Source organism: Rhyacophila brunnea, unplaced genomic scaffold, assembly GCF_057557595.1.
Source record: "Rhyacophila brunnea isolate RB1 unplaced genomic scaffold, BYU_Rbru_1.0 scaffold_10, whole genome shotgun sequence".
Taxonomy (NCBI): Eukaryota; Metazoa; Arthropoda; class Insecta; order Trichoptera; family Rhyacophilidae; genus Rhyacophila; species Rhyacophila brunnea.
In genome coordinates, this window is record NW_028232752.1 from 26,422,467 (window position 1) to 26,443,139 (window position 20,673).

The 20,673-nt window shown below is 28.8% G+C and overlaps 1 protein-coding gene across 1 annotated transcript in view; it reads left to right on the top strand.

The window, feature by feature from the left end:
* The first annotated feature begins 3,201 nt into the window (after window positions 1-3,201).
* The window catches only part of sNPF (short neuropeptide F precursor), a 157,662-nt gene continuing 140,190 nt past the window's right edge, over window positions 3,202-20,673 (top strand). Inside the window, exon 1 of the mRNA XM_085952710.1 lies at window positions 3,202-3,303. The gene's annotated coding sequence lies outside the window, so the exon portion shown is untranslated. The remainder of the gene's footprint in view (window positions 3,304-20,673) is intronic.

The window sequence follows — 20,673 nt, forward strand, 5'->3', positions numbered from 1 at the left end:
AATAAACCGAGTTTGATTTATTACCCATGTGTTACCAATTAATTTTATTTTTTCACATAAATTAATAAAAATGAGAAAGATTGGAAAAAAAACAATGCTTTGCACTTTCGTGATATGAATTTGAGAAATAGAATAAATAAATCAAGAAACATTTAGTTAGACGTTTCTACCATAAAATATTATTCTGGAGACCCACTGATCACAGGGGGAATCACCGGATAATAAATAACAATTTTTTGCTGCCTTACGAAATCATAACAACATCAGAAAAAACTAAAAAAACTAACACTTCATGATAGCTTGTATTTTTATTGTTAACAAAATATGTTATTTTTTTATTTTATTTTACTTATTTTTGTATTTGTTATCTATTCATAAATAAATATAACTGTTTTACTCTCACAATAATTATTTATATTACAATATTATTTACATTTACTCCATTACACCTATGTATTTCCAAGATTGAACATGCACAATATTAACAATACATGTCTTAAATAGTACCTATAAATTATTTATTTATTAATTTTTGACCGATTTTATCAATGTTTTTTGTACTTATATATAATTTTTTTATATAAACTATCGAAAAAATGCCAATCCCGGGATCCCGTGATCGTCAAATTGTAATCCCGAAATCTCGGGATAAAAAATTTGGCCCGGGATTGGATTCCCTAATCAACACCATATTTTTTTCAAGATTTATCTAATACTTATGTATGTTTCTGAGGTGTTCACGAGTTATGTATGCCCATATTAATTAAGCTAGGCACTTAACATTTTTTAGATTTATTTCTCTATTCAGTAAAAAACAGTATTATGACATAACAAAGATTGGCCAATGCGCCATAATAGATGGTAAAAGTTTATGCTTAGGTGTCAAAAAACTGAAAAAGAAATATTTGTAATAATAGGGTGACATGCTAAGGATTTTTTAGGGCCTGAGATATTTTTAAATCTTGTGAATTATTTGTTAAAATAAAAAAAAGTTTATTAAATGGTGACTAAATGGTGACTAGAAATGGTAAATAGAAAAATAAAACAAAAACACTTAAGTAAGTATATAAAATGTTGGTATTTTGGAAGTCAAATTTTTATTACTACATCATATTTTATGAATATTTTTATAATAAAAATGTGGTCCAAAGTCCTTAAGGGGGGACATGCTCTTCGAAGGTCAAAATTGAGTTTTTATTGTATTTTCAAACCATGATCCTGGACACTCCTTAAACGTTGTAGATAATCTATTTATATAATTTTGAAGCCTTATTATCCTTTATATTTATTTTAAACATTTGATGACTGCATAAAGTATTTTTGTTACATAAAATAGTATTCTTTTAAACCTCACGCTCTAATGTTTTAGAATATAGTCATATTTCGGTACATAACTGTGCAGTGGTGTTAAGATTTTTTACATTTATTAATTTTTAAACGCATTTATAAAACCATTAGTATAATTTATTACGAGATAATTTTTGTAAAATATTCACGATAAAAAATTATATTGATAATCTCTGTGATCCCAAATTTGACAAGAATTAGGCATTTTATTATTCAAAAAATCGGCAAGATTAACACATTTGAAGATGATTCTAAAGATACTTATTATAAGCTATGTCTTTGACCATTCAAGTGTGATAAACATCTTGTGAATAATGATTGCTTTATAATACTTATTGACCTAAGAATAAGGTAGTGTTTTTTTGAAATACGCCATTTCTTTTGTCATTCCCTAGTGGTTAAGCTACAACATACGGCCGTAGCCATAAATTGACAAACTATAATTAAAGTAGGGAGTAAAATTATGTTAACGCGCGTGTTTGAACATGTACCTAACCAATTTTTTTTTTTTTTTTTTTTTTAAATGTACATGTTCAAACACGCGCGTCAATATCATTTTACTCCCTACTTCAATTATAGTTTGTCAATTTATGGCTACGGCCGTATGTTGTAGCTTAACCACTGGTGAATGACAAAAAAAATGGCGTATTTCAAAAAAACACTACCTTATTCTTAGGTCAATAATTATTATAAAGCAATCATTATTCATAAGATGTTTATCACTTTTGAATGGTCAAAGACATAGCTTATAATAAGTATCTTTAGAATCATCTTCAAATGTGTTAATCTTGCCGATTTTTTGAATAATAAAATGCCTAATTCTTGTAAAATTTGGGATCACAGAGATTATCAATATAATTTTTTATCGTGAATATTTTACAAAAAATATCTCGTAATAAATTATACTAATAGTTTTATAAATGCGTTTAAAAATTAATAAATGTAAAAAATCTTAACACCACTGCACAGTTATGTACCGAAATATGACTATATTCTAAAACATTAGAGCGAGAGGTTCAAAAGAATACTATTTTATGTAACAAAAATACTTTATGCAGTCATCAAATGTTTAAAATAAATATAAAGGATAATAAGGCTTCAAAATTATATAAATAGATTATCTACAACGTTTAAGGAGTGTCCAGGATCATGGTTTGAAAATACAATAAAAACTCAATTTTGACCTTCGACGAGCATGTCCCCCCTTAAGAATGTAACAACATTGTTAATATTTTTTGAAAATTGCGATGCTTCAACTTTTTTTCCAATTGAATACATCGATTTTTCTAAAAAAGATAAGATTGAAAATATATAAAAATCCTTTATATTTATCGCTTCAGAGTTAGATGTGATATTTTTCTTACAAAAAGGTCACGTTTTTTTAAATTGTAGGTGTTTTAATATTTGTGGATCTCTTATTAATTACTTAAAATGAAAGTTATTGGTATAATGCATTACATAATATATAACTACATACTATAATAAATAAATAATCTCACCCTTAATTAATTTGTTTGACTGTATTTCAGTTGTATTATAAGTCAACAATATCTTCAAAATTCTATTATCTAAGGACCTAAGGGTGGGTAATTTGAAATTACTTAACAAATTGACGCCTTAATTAAGCAAAGTCAAGAAGAAAGTGCATCGAAACTCTCAGGCACATATGGCACCAACTCCTTCGTTAGAATTAAAGTGCTTGGGATGCTTCTCTCGATCCTTCAGCCAAGTGTCTGTTACGCTCCGCCCATTTCCCGATTCCCTCCCCCGCCCTCACCATAGAGCCCCCTCTACGCCTCGGGGTCTACGTTCACGATGCTCGCTATATAAGCAGAGTGCGTTGCTGCTTGCGCCCTGTTGATCCGATACCTCTACGGTGAACTCGCCTGTACTTCAAACGCGCGAGTCCGATAATTGTAGTAACCATCGTAGACCTGTCGTAGACACTGTCACAAGGTAAGCGAATATTCTCTCATAACTATTTTTTTAATTTATACAACGCGTCATCTCTTATAAAATCAAATAAAACCAATTCATTCAAAGTGTAGTACTGATAATTATTAACTGCATTTTAATAAGGTAACCTAACCAGGTATTAATTATATTATGACTACATATGATAATGATAATGATGATAATTACATTAGATTATCATAATCATGCATTTTTTGGTTTATTAAGTGGATATAATACAAAGTAATGTGATTTATATTTTACTTAAGTATTAAAATTGTTATTATACCATTCAAGTTTGTAAAGTGTCCAGTAAATAATAGGTGTCTCCGTTTTAATATGATTATACGTCGAGCTAAAATCCCAATATATTATATTCACTGTGTTTTTTGCATATTATTCATTGCATTTTAGGTAAGGCGTACTATTTTTTAATATCCTAAAATATGCCGTGTTTTTTTCAAAATATATATTTGTTTATAATATACAAATGTATATTGTATTAAATTTCAATCAAATAAAATGAAAATAAGTTTCTACGGAATAATTAAACATTTGTGACACAATCTATGTCAGAACCGAATTCAATTATTATTTTTTTAATTTGTACAATTATTTAGAACCGTTTTCAAAATATTTATAATAGTGACAGTGTTTCTTACGTAGATATTCGGTATAAATTAATTAATTATCATAACGTTCAGCGCCAATTTACTTTGTACGTTGTATAAAAAATATTTTTACTTGCATTTTACTAAAAGTGTTTTTATATTATTAGAATATTTATCTTAAGTTACGATAGTATTCTAATTTATTATGAAAACCATATTACAATATTTTAACGCGTGAGAAATATATTAAAATCCTCTTCACTTAACTTATAAATCTTTTAATGGTACACAAATATGTTTTTATTTTAATTTATCACTAATTTAAATAAATCCATTCAGTATAAATCAAACTACTCTCATATATTTCACTAGCCAAAGTTTTTTAGTATCACGTAAATAAAATTCAATAAATGATGCGCAATAGTTTATTATTTACCTACTTTTTTCTAAAATGTTAGTGTGACAAGGTTAATTGTCGATTATGAATAAAAAATAACGAGTAAAGTATATTAGTATGTTATATTTACTGATATTTAATTACAGATAACTATTACTATATTATAAAAAGAGTATAGTAAATAAAATCGTACGTGTCTATCATTAAAATATCATCGTATATTTAGAAATATTAAACATTTCTTAATGCTTGTTATTGTAATTTCTTTATTGTGCTATTTACAAAAGTTTTTTCACGAAATCGGTATTGGAGTAAATAAAATTGTAATCTAACTTACATATAAATAATACATAGTATAATATCTAACGTGAAATGTAACAAGCTGTTTCTTATATCAATATATTAATATCATGGTTTGAATTCAAGAAATAATAAATATATAAAAGCTCTATTGTCGCATCATTGTTTGAAACGTGTTTAAAAAAACACTCTTTAGCATCTTACATTCATTATAGAGTGTGAATTAAAAACAATAAACACCTCAAATTGTTGTAAAAGATCTCAAAAAACTTTCTTGTAAAAGAATTTTCATTTTAAACCTTTTGTTTTATTTTAAGTGAATTATCACAGTTATTTTCAATTATTTACTTTTCTCTAATTAAATAACGCCTAAGTAAAGTTTATAATAGAATTAAAATACTTACTGCATTAATTCAATTATATTGTTACACTTTTCATTAAAAAACCATCAGTTGCAGAATAAAAAAAAAACATTTATGTAAAATAATGTTTTGGATTGTATTTACATTTTTTTTACTATTTTACAGTTTTTATTAAATTTATGTTATTCCATCGATATATCGGGGACGGATAGAAAATATTGTTAGTTTAATCAAAACTTTGTTTCAAAGTAGTTATAATGAACTTCTACCGCGTAAATGTTGTTTCAAATAGTAAATTTGTCATTCCAATATAACCAATGAATGTGTGAATGACAAATTTACTACTTGAAATAACATTTACGTGGTATAAGTTCATTTTAATTACTTCAAAACAAAGTTTGGCTCCCGATATATCGACGGAATAACGTACATTAATAAAAAACTTTCTTTCAAAATCATAATAAAAATGTAAATAGGTACTAGATTGTAAACTTTTGTACCAATATTTTGTTAATAAATTAATCAGTTACAACTAACTCCTGCAGCATAATATATGTATAATTAAAAATAGTCGACAAAATGATAATACTTATAAAATTATTTATTTTTCGTACCTGCGTATTATTTTAGATCAAAATAGTCATTTTAAATACAATACATATTATTAAAAACAACGTATGATTTGTTGACAAAAGCTTAAATGACTTTTTCCTTTCAACAAAGAAAACTGTCATCAGATAAGTGTATGAAAAATATGAATGGGATATTTTTAATATCATTCATAGTATATTATGAGGAATATATCCTTTATATTTTTACAATTGGCCAATTAAATGATTACATCTTTTAATCCGTTCGTTTTGGACTATCACAATATTCATATTTAAATATTTCACGATAACAGATCAATACAGTTTTTTATAATGTCATTATTTTATTAATCATTACATCGGATTAATTTCACTAACTTAATTATGTACGTAAATATATTGATATTTTTTATGACTGCCACAATTCATTTTATAACCGACAATTGTCGTTTTTTTAAAAAGTTATATAAAAATAACAAATCAACCATGAGTATTGATTAAAATTAATTGGTTATGGTCGGACTAATATGTTTTATGTTATCCGTTTAAAATATAGATACGTTTCAAATGAAAACTTCATGACAATGTGTGACTCTTATTAATGATAATTCTAAATTTAATGTATTTTTTTTGTCTTCATTATTATAATAATATTATCAATGAATTACATCTTGTGCCTTGGAACTTCGGAGTTACCAATGATCAGTTTCAGTTTTTGAAAATTAATTATTTTATGAATGTTGGGTTTATAACTTGTCAGCAAATAATTAAAATGTCTGATATATAGATATGAATTTCAACTTAATAAATTTGCTTATTATAATTGCATATATCTGATTAGTGATTATACATGAGTGCATCTGTATTGTATCTGTCAAACAATGCATTCCTATTGGATCAATAATTACTTACGTGTGATATTTTTTATCAAAATATATAAATATGTATTTAAACTACGGAATATTATTTATTATTGTAGTCTTGATTATGACGTATAAATCAAAATCACTATATTATAATAAAGTGTTTTACTCCACATTAAATCATATTAATTTATTTATAGCTTAAATAAAATACGCTTAAAATTATTGCGGTTACCCATCTGATATGCTTTGCTAAAAATATATATTTGACTGTGTCGTATATATACATATATTATGATAAATTAATAGTAAACGTAATTATAGTGTTTACTGTGTTTTGAAATTAAATTCTTCTTTTATTATACTTTCTGGCATTTTACAATATTTCAAGCAATTTGTGCTTGTTCAATGGTTGAGTTTTTAAAATAATCGTCATTTTAATAATACGGAATAAAATGAGAAAACAACAGTAGTTAAACATTATAAAAATTCCCCATTTATAATTTTATTCTAAATACATTAATTCACCAGTGTTTGAAATACACCTAGAGTGATTGACATGAACTCTTTGTATCATAATACTTGATAGCGATTCGACAGCATTGTTAGTGCGGTCAAATTGGTGGACGTAGTAAATGCAATATTCTATACGTTAATGCATTTGCCAATAGCGATTATAATCAAGTCAGCGGTTGTTTGATGTTTGTCACTAACAAATACTGATATTTTACATATTTGGTGATTGTTAATCTAATTATATATTTTAAATATTGAACTTCTATAATATTATATAGTATAATATACCATAGTCATGATATTCATTAGGCGGGTAACACTAAAGTAAGGGTTTGTTATCTCTCTGCAGCTATTACGAATTAAACCCAGAGCACAAAGGTGTAATGTTTGTTTCAAATTAATCTACAATACAGAATGACTCACAGCTAATTTTATTATCAGCCTTAGTAAACCTTTTGTAGCTTCATTTTCATATATTATTTAGACATAGGTTTTATTAAGCTTCTTCGGATAACATAATAATAAACGGGTGTTTATATATTATCCTCTACTTACTATTTAAATTTAAATAACGCAGGAGTCAAAAACGAACAGCTTTATAAGCCATTAAATGCGGCCTTTTCAATGAAGCCATTTTCAAAGATCAAATACTCTTACTTCTTTAATAAGTTTTATCCAGGTATTCATATTTTATTGTAATCTTAAAAAAGAAGTGAAAGAGAAGATAAAGTTAAATGATCCTCCCCGAATGATGGCGACATAGTGGTCACATATAGATTGTAGTGAATTTCCCATATCACAACTTACCGTGAGCTCGATGCAAGCTAGATGGCCGTATAGCATTGAGATAAAAAATGACGCGTTGTACATGGATACCCATTTTCTTATGTTTCCCTTTTACTGTGGTGGTTTGTGTTACGTAGTTTTTAAGTGTTTTATTTAGACTCTCGGTGAACTCTGATTCTGTCAACTGTACAGTATGTACAAATTTTCCGGACATTGCGAAACACTAAGGCAATTTTGACACATGCTATGCGCATTTGATGCATTATTTAAATGTAGGTACTCTAATTTCCCCGATAACTAACCACTGCCGTCAAATATTTCAATTCTTTCATACAAAATGTAGTCGTATCACCTATTCGTAATTAGGTTAATATTAAAATTAGTAAGTAATAATTTTCTTTTATATATATATTTTTTATTTAAACAACATATAAACAAATCGGCAAAACGTATGCTATAAAACTAATTAGTTTATTATTTATTGGTTTTAAAATCAACTATATCACATTCGATTATTTGAAATTTTTGAATTTAGTTAATACACAAAGTTTGAATTGCATCTAATTGTCATTTCTTGAACGTCGCTGTATTAGGTTATAGCTAACATACTAACCATTATGTCTTAAATATTAAATATCTTCAAAATACTAATAAACAATTATTATAACATTAAAATCAAATTGTTACTGTATAACCTTTTCTTAATTATTGTCTTTTTCAATTAATCGCAAACTGAAAAATAATATTAAGCTAAAGTAGCAAATAAGTAATTTATTGCAAAATGATATATTATACTGTATCCTTAAACCTTAAATGACGTGTTATTAATAATTTACGTCACGTGATATTTTAGCATACAACCTTAAGGTTTTAGGTAATTTAGAATGAAACACCCGTAATGAATAAATTATTTCTGGAAAGTGCTTATCTGTGGCTAACAGTATAACTCGTATCTAAAACATTAGTATTAATTTAAACATACAAAATAAATGTTTCAATTAAACAAATTTCATTTAAAGACCTTTTTTGTCAAAATTGGTTACTAACTAACAATCAATATTTTTAAGAAATTCAGCATTATTAGTAACTCATGACAATTTTATAAAAGTTTCACTCAAACAGTAAGCTTTATAAAATTGATGTCCAAAATTGTTATGTGTGAGTTTATATGTTTATTCTTAAGGGGGGACATGCTCGTCGAAGGTCAAAATTGAATTTTTATTGTATTTTCAAACCATGATCCTGGACACTCCTTAAACGTTGTAGATGATCTATTTATATAATTTTGAAGCCTTATTATCCTTTATAGTTATTTTAAACATTTGATGACTGCATGAAGTATTTTTGTTACATAAAATAGTATTCTTTTAAACCTCTCGCTCTAATGTTTTAGAATATAGTCATATTTCGGTACATAACTGTGCAGTGGTGTTAAAATTTTTTACATTTATTAATTTTTAAACGCATTTATAAAACCATTAGTATAATTTATTACGAGATAATTTTTGTAAAATATTCACGATAAAAAAATATTTTGATAATCTCTGTGATCCCAAATTTGACAAGAATTAGGCATTTTATTAGTCAAAAAATCGGCAAGATTAACACATTTGAAGATGATTCTAAGGATATTTATTATAAGCTATGTCTTTGACCATTCAAGTGTGATAAAAATCTTATGAATAATGATTGCTTTATAATAGTTATTGACCTAAGAATAAGGTAGTGTTTTTTTGAAATACGCCATTTCTTTTGTCATTCCCCAGTAGTTAAGCTACAACATACGGCCGTAGCCATAAATTGACAAACTATAATTGAAATAGGGAGTAAAATGATATTGACGCGCGTGTTTGAACATGTACCGTTTAAAAAAAAATAAAAAATAAATCGGTTAGGTACATGTTCAAACACGCGCGTTAACATAATTTTACTCCCTACTTTAATTATAGTTTGTCATTTTATGGCTACGGCCGTATGTTGTAGCTTAACTACTAGGGAATGACAAAAGAAATGGCGTATTTCAAAAAAACACTACCTTATTCTTAGGTCAATAACTATTATAAAGCAATCATTATTCATAAGATTTTTATCACACTTGAATGGTCAAAGACATAGCTTATAATAAATATCCTTAGAATCATCTTCAAATGTGTTAATCTTGCCGATTTTTTGACTAATAAAATGCCTAATTCTTGTCAAATTTGGGATCACAGAGATTATCAAAATAATTTTTTATCGTGAATATTTTACAAAAATTATCTCGTAATAAATTATACTAATGGTTTTATAAATGCGTTTAAAAATTAATAAATGTAAAAAATCTTAACACCACTGCACAGTTATGTACCGAAATATGACTATATTCTAAAACATTAGAGCGAGAGGTTTAAAAGAATACTATTTTATGTAACAAAAATACTTCATGCAGTCATCAAATGTTTAAAATAACTATAAAGGATAATAAGGCTTCAAATATATATAAATAGATCATCTACAACGTTTAAGGAGTGTCCAGGATCATGGTTTGAAAATACAATAAAAACTCAATTTTGACCTTCGACGAGCATGTCCCCCCTTAAAGGGGGCTGAAAAAATATAATGTTAGATAAAGAGAATTTGTAACAATTATTGAGTATATATAGGGTGTGGGAATTGACAATATAAATAAATTACAAGTGATGAGCAAATATAGTTTAAAATATTCATAATTAACAAATTGACTGCTGACTAGATAATTACTTTTTAATTACCACATTTAAATATCATGCTAATTATATCGAATGGACACCAAATCTTTACGCGCTGGGCAAAAATATTATCCTTAAAGGGGGATGAAAAAAATAATATAATGTAAGATAGAAGCAGATATATCATAACAATTGAGTATTGGGGGTAAATTTTTTTTAATTTAAATAAATCGTGAAAAGTGAGAAGCAATTATGATTTTAAATATTCTTAGTTAACATGTTATTAGTAATAATATTCTTATCTAAGAATTCTAAACTATTAATATCTAAGCCTACTTTATTCGCACACTAAAGTGAAAAAAAATATTATTATCGTTATTGAAGTTCATTTTTGATAAGGTGGTTCGAAGATTATACGAATTTATATTTTAGATACAACCAAAAATAAGTTTAAACTGAAAGAAAGTTAAGAATGGAGAAAAATACATTTAAAAATTAATTGCATTCGTTCTTATTGTGTAATTTGTTAGTGAATTCAACTTGGGAATTTTTTAATTGTACGTCAAATGCATAACACTAAAAATTAAATAAATTGTATCATTTATTAGATATACACTTTAAAAGCAACCGTTTTAATAAAGTGAATGGAATCTCTTGTTAAATAGATTGGTAAACATGAATGCGTTTATAAATATTGTAAGGTGCTGTGGGGTGAAAGTAACATAATTTTATTGCTATGATTTCATGTTAGCCTGAAAAACAAACTACAGCAATACAAAAATCATGATCGAACTTTGATTTATTGCCTAGCCTTATGTAATAAACTTTGGGTACGAATATTATGAGTGATTTTTGAAAGATGAAATTTATCCAATCCGTCGCATTTATACTGTAAGGGTAAATACGAAAGACGCGCTGTTTTTTTATTAGGTATATGAGCCATATTTTAGGGGAAAATGCAAAATAAATGTAAAAATACCCATATTCCTCTTTTCTTAAAAATACATACTACACATTCAGTTGATCATAGTATTTATATCTTATATTATCATCATAAGAGTTGATCCAATGTAGTTTATTATATTTGTAGTTTTTTGCTGCCACGTACATCTACCGAACTCGTCAATCTAGTAAAATTTAGATCCCTGTAGTTTTTTTGTGTCTCTGAAGCACCAATGTATGTTGTCCATTCACCATTTAACGTATCCAGCCCATTAAAACCTCTTTCAAATCGCGCATTCTTGTTAGCTTTTTATCTATTGTTTCATTTGTGGTTTTTTTGCGTTACGCCCAACATGCACCTTTCCACGCGGCGCTCTGATACTTGTCACTTTTAGATTTCTCTTACATTTCGCGTCCGTGTCTCACATACATACAGTAGAACTGATTAAGCCAAAAAAAGAAATCACTTTGGAATATACTTTTCAAGCATTATTTGCGACATTATTTCCCCCAATACTACAATGGAAATACTTCACTGTATTCAATGGATCATATTTTTAGTGTTTTAACGTGCTATAACGTAAGTTATTGATAAAAAAATATGCATATTTGAGGCTATGTGATGTTCACCCCATGTACACGGCCGATATATCATTATAATAGCATTATAGCGCCTGTACACGTGCATGAATTTACCGGCAGCAATAGTGCGTATTTTAAACTATCGTGGCAATAACTCTTTACACGTAAAAGCGATGACTGTCTCTCAAATCTCATTCTTCAAGAGTAAGCGAGACGCGATGTTGTCATTTTATGGTACTATTTGACAGGTAGTGAAAATCGGTTAACTTCAAAATGAGTATAGTTCGTTTTTTTGCCGGCAGGTTTGCCATTATCAATAATTTGAATATTATGTTAATTCTTTAAAGCTATTAATGTATTTTTGTAAAACAATTGTTGTAGGTATTACGTATTATGGGGTTGAAGAATAGTAATAGTAATAGTAAGTACTGATTTTTAACTATTTACAAAAATAAGTCCTAAAATTATTTTGATTGATCAGATTGAATGAATTGACGAGTAGGCTTTTATAAAAAAAAAATCATTTATATTATCTAAGAATGTTTTTAAAATGTTCAACAAGTCAAATATCAGAAAATTAATTGTCGTAACCTACTATTGAGATTATGAGTTTCAAAGTCGCTAATCTCCATTTATATATATATATATATATATTTTTTTTTTTTAATTATTTTTCTTGATTTTGATTATGTAAGTATTTTTTCACCATAAAATCCGGCTCCGACTGTTAGTTAAATATAATTAAACAGGCAATCGATTGCAAAGTCGTTTATCAAGCGTCATTTTTTATATTGCACTACACACTTTAAAGATGATTTTTTTATCAAAACCATTCGCTGCTGACTAGATAATGATTTTTTAATTACCACTTTTAAAATTCACGTTAATTACATCGATCGGCCGCCTGGTCATTACGCGCCAGGTGCGTCTTCAGCGTCCAAAGTATTAATGACTTAATAATATTTTAATTTGCTGTTCACCTTTTCTAATTATTCATTATGTAATATGTTTCTAAAAATTAAATATTCTATATTATGCAGTTCTTAATGTGCATTATCTCAAAATGGTGGAATTTGAAGGTTAAACTGACAGCCTCAATTGAATCGTTTCTATATTCATAGATTTCAGTAGTAAATACTCATAGTTAAAATTACAATTTAAAATTACAGATATCACAAGTTTCTCACGCTTTAAATTCATTACTTACATAGGCTTTTACTTTCGAAGTTGGCCATTTTGATATAATGAATTTCAAAAAATCATCAGACATAAAAAATGATGATTTTTGCAGATAGAAAAATAGTTAAAAAAAAGACAAATAATGCTCTGCAAATGTCGTTAAAATGAATAAAAAACGTGTTTAAAGTTAGTAGTACAATACAAAAAATAGCGGCTGATGAAGATAAACGACTTTAAAATCAATCTATGGTTTAATTATATTTAACTAACAAACGGAGATGGATTTGATAGTTTATGAATTACTACAGAACCAGAGTAAAGAATAATTACAAGATAAAAAGAACTTTTAATGTACAACGTTTTTAAATTTTCTATTGAATCATATAAACTTAACTTGACTAGCTTAAACGATCAAAAATTTTTTTACTTAATAGAAATAATACTGAAATGTCATTTTGAGATTCATATTGATTTCCATAGTAACGCACGTATATATTAATAATTTAGTTGCTAGTACCATCCGCTTAGCAACCAATAATGGTGTCGAAATAACTTTTCATACAAAACAGAATTAACTGAAAATGAATTCAATTCTACTTAAAGATGGCTAAAAGTATTAAAAAAGTGCATTGGCATCGTGTTCTGATATATTCTAAAAGTTTCAAATGTCTATCTAGACGGGAAATTAGTTAAAAATCGATTGTAAGATTTGTACCGGACAAAAAACCACCAGACAAATACGTATATGAGCTATGAAAAACGTTGTAAATTTGTAAAAATGGAGGTTACCGAAGTTAACTTGTAGTTCTGTCTGATTATTAATAAATTATTCTCACAATTAATTCGTGACATTACTTTGTAGACAAATCTCGTAGTTATTCTTACGAGTCGAGATAAATATTGAATGACCATGTCTTCGAAACCGATAGATTCAGTTATATCATTGAGAAACGTCCGTTATATTTCTCAAGGCTATACGCTCAAACCAACGACTGTCCTCGGCAGACGGACAATTTGCAAATAGTTGACAGGGTCTGTCAATGTTTAAGCGGCAAACTAAACGCAACTATGCTGCTTCGATTAATCTCTTCGTTGCAATAAACTTACTAAAGTATCTCTAAACTCTTACATTGCATCTCTTACATTGAAAAATATCCACATAATGCATAAACGTTTTCATTATTCCAGTAGTTGATCAAAGTCACGATAATATTTGAAAGTTTTATTTTAAGAAAAAGAAAAATGTAATCATGGTAAATATATTGTGTAACTAGAGTATTTTATTTTAATAAATAGTAATATAACATTATTGTCTTTTTTCGAGTGTTATTGCATATTTATGAATTGTCACAAGCTTTCATCTAACAGTAGATTAATCTAGGTCGATGAAGATGATGTTTGTAAATTAGCCCATTTTTATAAAGAACAATAAACGTGTTTTAGTTAGGTACGAAGTACACTACAGCAGCGATTTCCAAACTGGAGGCGCGAAAAGTTTCGCACAATTAATGTAGTCACAGGTTTGCAGTTTGCAAATGCTTATTTTATAAAACGGCCGTTAGATATAAACATTCCTATAAAAGGTTGTTTGCAAACCTGTCTGAAAATATAGAGACTAATTTTATAATACCTCACTTCTATAGTATATTGTGAAGCGCGCTGGCTATCTCGTGAAAAAATGAAATAAAAGGGTCAAATAATCATATGTTGAAATTTGAGGCAAATTTGTTTAGGAATGATAATTTTGTTGTCAAAGTTGTCTATTTGGTTGAAATAAAAAAAAATGAGTGAATAAATCAATCCAAGGACCACTAATGCATTAACTGATTTAAAAAGACGAAGTGAAGGCATTCATAAAATATTGGAGCTTTGGAAATCAAAATTACAAAAAAAATAAGTTCGCCATGTTTCCACTTATAATTTGTGCGCCAGATACATTGAAGCAAACAAAAATCCATTTACTGAGTTCTTGGTTAGTTTGCTAATGCATTTTTTAAGTTATTTTATTAATAGTAAAAAATAGTCGCCTTGGGCGCTGCTTTATATCGAAGCTGTTAAATATTTTAAATATGTGGTTATGCGTTGCAATTTGATGTGGTACCTATATGATGATTGATATACTTAAATGATAATATCTGATATATGATGATAATAAAAAAGGTGTCTGTATTATTTAATGAAATAAAGGGGGGGGGGGGAAGCGTCAAGATTAGAATTTTTTTAAAGGGAGGTGTAGTAACATAAAGTTTGGAAACCACTGCACTACAGTATAAATTTAATAATTATAAAGGTACAGTATAATTATTAATATTTTCTTAATAGTACTGTGATAACGTGTCATATTAATAAATGAAACGATGATGATAGAATTATAGATTATATTAGTCTCTTAAATTTTTAGCTTCCGGCTACTATATACTAAAACGAATGAAAAAGCAACATGCATCATTTTACTATAATATATGCGGTCTATGTCGAGTAAAACTGTTATATGTAGCAAGCAGATGTTTGTTTTTCTTTTAAAATGTGGCACCGACACTATATGAGACAGTATATTACATCAGGATTTAAATCACATCCTCTGGGAATGTCCAAGAATCCAAAAGACACATCAGGCCGTCCGATCTGGTCGCCACAAAGGCCAACTATAACGATTTGCGACGTCTTATTGCAGACGTGAAGATCTTTTCAGAAAATTTTAGTATATCCGTATTGTTTTAGCTTTGATTTTACATACGTAGGTACATGCAAATTAATTGCATATTATAATCATTTATTTTTGTAAATTATCTTGTGCTACTCTCTTCCATTGACACTTTGATTAAATTATGTGTCAGTAAATTCTGTCAAAAAACACTTGAGTGCGTTGTGGCCTCAGTCTTAGGCATCTGTTCCAGTGTTCCAGATATTCCCAGACGTAAACAACTGATGATGCCTTACATCAAACGTATGATCTCGTGATATCCTCGATTAAGACCGAGTGTAGTGCGGGGCGGTTGATTTTAAGTGAACTTTTAGGTAGTAGTACATTAAGTTAGATGTGTTTTGTAAATAACAGGAAAATCACATCGACAAATTCGACGTGTTGAATTAGAAACGCGCTTCTAAGTGCGACCGGGCTTACACAACGCGTTATATATTATACAATATATTACAAACATATTATAAACTATATATTGTTAATAGAGAATCTTTAACATTTCTGGCACTATAATTACAGGAAATTTAAAAACGTGGTATATAGAGAGTTATTTTTATCTTGTAATTATTTCATATATTGTAGTCGATATGATTGTCACAATTTAGAAACGTAATGCGATAAGTCACTCTGTTGCATTCTGCTTCTACAGGGTAGAGGACTTACTGCACAGATTTATGATTTATCTTTAAAAATACAACATTTTTGGACTTGTTGCAATCTGCTTCTCGTAGATATTAATCTCATTTAAAAATTGTCACCAAAACATCATTTTCGAAAAAAGTGGACTTACCGCCATCTGCTTCTGACCCCAAGAAATATAAAACTACAATTATCACTTTTAACGATAGGAAACTAAATCTTTTTAATAACATATCAAAAAAATCAATTAAGAACTCGCTATGATATAGGACAGGTTAACCGCACGAAAGACAGCGTCATGTAACAAACACCACATCCGTCCTGCGATGGGATATCTTGAAAACCGCAGAGTAATGAGTGACATTTGTAGGAACGTGTTTATTAATATTTGCTAATTTATAAGTGATTATATAGACATATATATCAATATGTTTTTTTAATAAATAAATATATAAAATTGCATATAAAATAATGTGAGATACTACATATAACTAAATGAGAATCAGTGCTAAGTTATTCATGTATTTGGGTGCGTGAATAGTGTTTTGAAAAGTGACCTGCCATTGTATCTTCAGTATAAAGTATTCAATGAATGTGTGCACCAGTGTATATGTATATGTGTGAGACTTGAACTCTCAATGTAAGAGAAATTAAAAATTTATGAGTAGAGCTACGTGGCATGGCAGGTGCATGTCGGACATAACGTAGAAAGACCATACAATAAAGTTAAGGATGCAAACAAAATTACACGATGTGATAAAGGTTTTTAAGAAGATGAAATAGGAATGGGCATAAATGCCATCTTATAGCACCGAAAGGCACTAAAATATCATTGAGTCGCCTTAAAACCCGACAGAAAAACGAACGGTACTGTTCGGTTAAAGCGGATACAGCGGAAAACGCATTTTGAAAATAGCCGATAAACTGGATTATTTGTTAGGTTAACCTAACCAAACCTAACATAACCTAACCTAACCTAACCTAACCTAACCTAACCTAACCTAACCTAACCTAACCTAACCTAACCTAACCCAACCTAACCTAACCTAAACTAACCCAAACTAACAAATAATCCAGTTTATCGGCTATTTTCAAAATGCGTTTTCCGCTGTATCCGCTTTAACCGAACAGTACCAAACGAACTTATGAAGTTATGTGGATGTAAGTTGCATCAAAGACCTGGAGCCTGAGAAGAGTGAAAGGAGCAGAAGGAGGCTTTTATCTAGCAATGGATCAACCCAGGTTGACGATGATGATGGTGCTGATAAAAAGTGAGCGATATTTTTCACACATTTTTTTTCTGGTATCGGAGACCTCAGAAATATATTATTATTATCTTCTGAGGTGTTCCAAATCATATACAAATCGAGTTAAGAGCAGTTTTCACATCGCCACAGCTACGTATGCTTGAAAAAGTATTCGACCGGTTAACTGCTTTGTATGAAAAGTTATAAGGATTTTATTCCTAATATTGGGTTACACTTCAAGGATTTCTGTGTATGTTTATTATTTTTATATCGACGATTCTAAATCGATATTTTTGGAATGACTTGGCTCTCCTTCAAAAATTGAAAACACCAATAAACAAAATAATATCATTATTTTTTTAAGATTAAAAATAACAAATCGTTTTAAAATAAGATCTCATTTACAGGATATTGGAAACAGTTAAGTAAATTTTACAGGTTCGTATTCAAGTTTGCAATCGATTCATTCAACTTGGTCACAATTCTCAGATCTTTGTAATATTAAAAAAATAGAATTAACAAAATATTATGTTACTAAATTATATAGAAATTTCGAAAACAACATCAAAATTAATTTGGCCACTCGTGTAGAATCTATAGACTAACAGTTATAGGTATTCCTTACAAATTATTAATGGCATCACTAATAATAAGTTAATTAATTATTCTTATATTTGGGATAGCAAACAACAAGTATATTTAAGCATAACACCCTACTTCGAAATCATATTAAATGTGATGATTATATGTGTTTAGTACGAATTGTTAAAAAATAACACTTTTAAAGGCGATTCTACCGGAAGAATTAATTAGATAACTCGTCGAGCAGTCGTTTCTTGTGACGGCAGTTGCCCGAAGAAGATACGAAGCTAGCACGTGTTCGAACCAAATATGAAACATGGCTACCATATCAAGGATTCGCCTTTTCGATACTTAACCATTTTATATATATAGTATAGCACGTTAGGGTTATTTCGGATCTCAGAAACATGATGAAACGTGTTATTGGTGTTATAATAGAGTTATGTAGTTGGAATAGATCTGCCGTGCAAGGAAGGTAGAGTTTTTATTAACACAACGTATTAGTCACTAAATATTTAACCATATGAAACCGTATAAAGAATTAAATATTTTGTTTACACTGATTTAATATTTACTTAGTTACTTACTTAAGCTGGTGTTACGTACTATTCAGGTTCATGGACGAGTGCACAATCATCCTTCAGGTATCTTTATCTTGAGCTCTTTCTATCTTCTCTCTCCTGTCAGTCACACTCAGCCTAACCGTGTTCCTCTCGTACGTTATCTGTCCATTTCCTCCGAGACCAGCCCAAGGGCTGAGTGCTTACAAGGGTTCTTTAATTAACTTTTATACACCCACATAAATGCATCACATCACATATTTTATCATAATATTAAGTATACTTTAAAACTGTATGAAATATATATAGTGTGGGTTTAATGTATATATAAATATTGTTGACGTTATAATAATAACCTTTCTCGTTTAAAATTAAAGTATTTATTACAAAATTCCACAAAATATAAGTATAACATTGTTAAAATTGTTTAACAACCCAACTGGTTATAGAGGGTTTTTGCAAAAGGGTATTGTGAAAATTATACCTTTGATTATGATAGTGTTTGATAATGCTTTAACATAATGAGTTTACCATTATAAAATAGAAGAATTATTCCACTAGTTGTATCTTACCCATAAACCCGACATTAAACATAAAATTGTCAGTTTATTTACTGAACAATTTCTCAAAACATAAAATGCCTCTATATTGACCAACAAGTTAAATTAATAGTCAATATTACTTTATAGTTTAAAAATAGCCTAACGTTGAATCTCTTCGTTCGCTGGTGGCAATTGGGGCATTAAGGTGAATACTCTATCTACTAGAAACACCTAGCGGAAAAATACGAAACTTACAATTTGAGACATTTTTTTTATAATTTACATTTTAAAGTATTTTATTAATGTATACGTACATATCTAAAAACATTATAAACTTACAATTAAAAAAAATATGAAATGTGAATTTGTCAATCGATCCCATCTTATTATTACATATTATTTTATGATCAAATTTATTATTAAAATTTAGTTTATTAATTTTTCTCTGCTGAATCCTTTTTGTTTGAGATACGCTTAAAGGTAAACAGATTGACTCCAGATCATTGAAGACCTCAGTTCTTAACCAAACACAGTGGTTTTGCCTCCAAGCTCTGTTAACTTGGCCTAATAGAATCTCTGACTTGATTATATGGCGAATTGCAGGAAGCCGATGATATTCTCTGGGAGTGTCCCCATATGTTGAAAGGAATGAGCTTCTCAAGTCAGTCCAACCCTCAGTTGGAACAATCGGACATTGCGATTTGGCATATACAAGAGAAAATATTTCAGCTTTCAAAAATGTGTAGCATTTCACGACGAGCGAGAAGGTCTTTTCTCATTGATGATTGACCATAATATATTATCATATTAGAATATAAATCACGCACACTCTAATACATGCCAACCAATGTCTTAGGAAGTTGCTTTTGGGATACTGCCAGTACAACATTGAAAGGTTTCTAACTTTCGTGATGCCACGATATACGTCTACATAACGGGTTTAGAGAAATGGCGGGTGGTCGAGGATTTAAAGTGATATTCAGTTCAATCACTGTTTTTAATTAGTAATTATCGCGTATTTTCCATCGCTTAACGCATTCGCTGCTGACTATATAATGAGATTTTAATTGCTCCCTTTAAAATACACGTTAATTACATCGATCGGCCGCCTGGTCATTACGCGCCGTGTGCGTCTTCCGCGTCCAAAGTATTAAGGCTATATTCTGGTCTAGAAAGATCGTGGCTAGGCGATACGCGGATTGTGAAAATGACGCGTGCCGAACGAAATATGATTTGTCATATAAATCCAACTTGCGTCCATTTAATGTTCTGTTTATTGTTCTATTA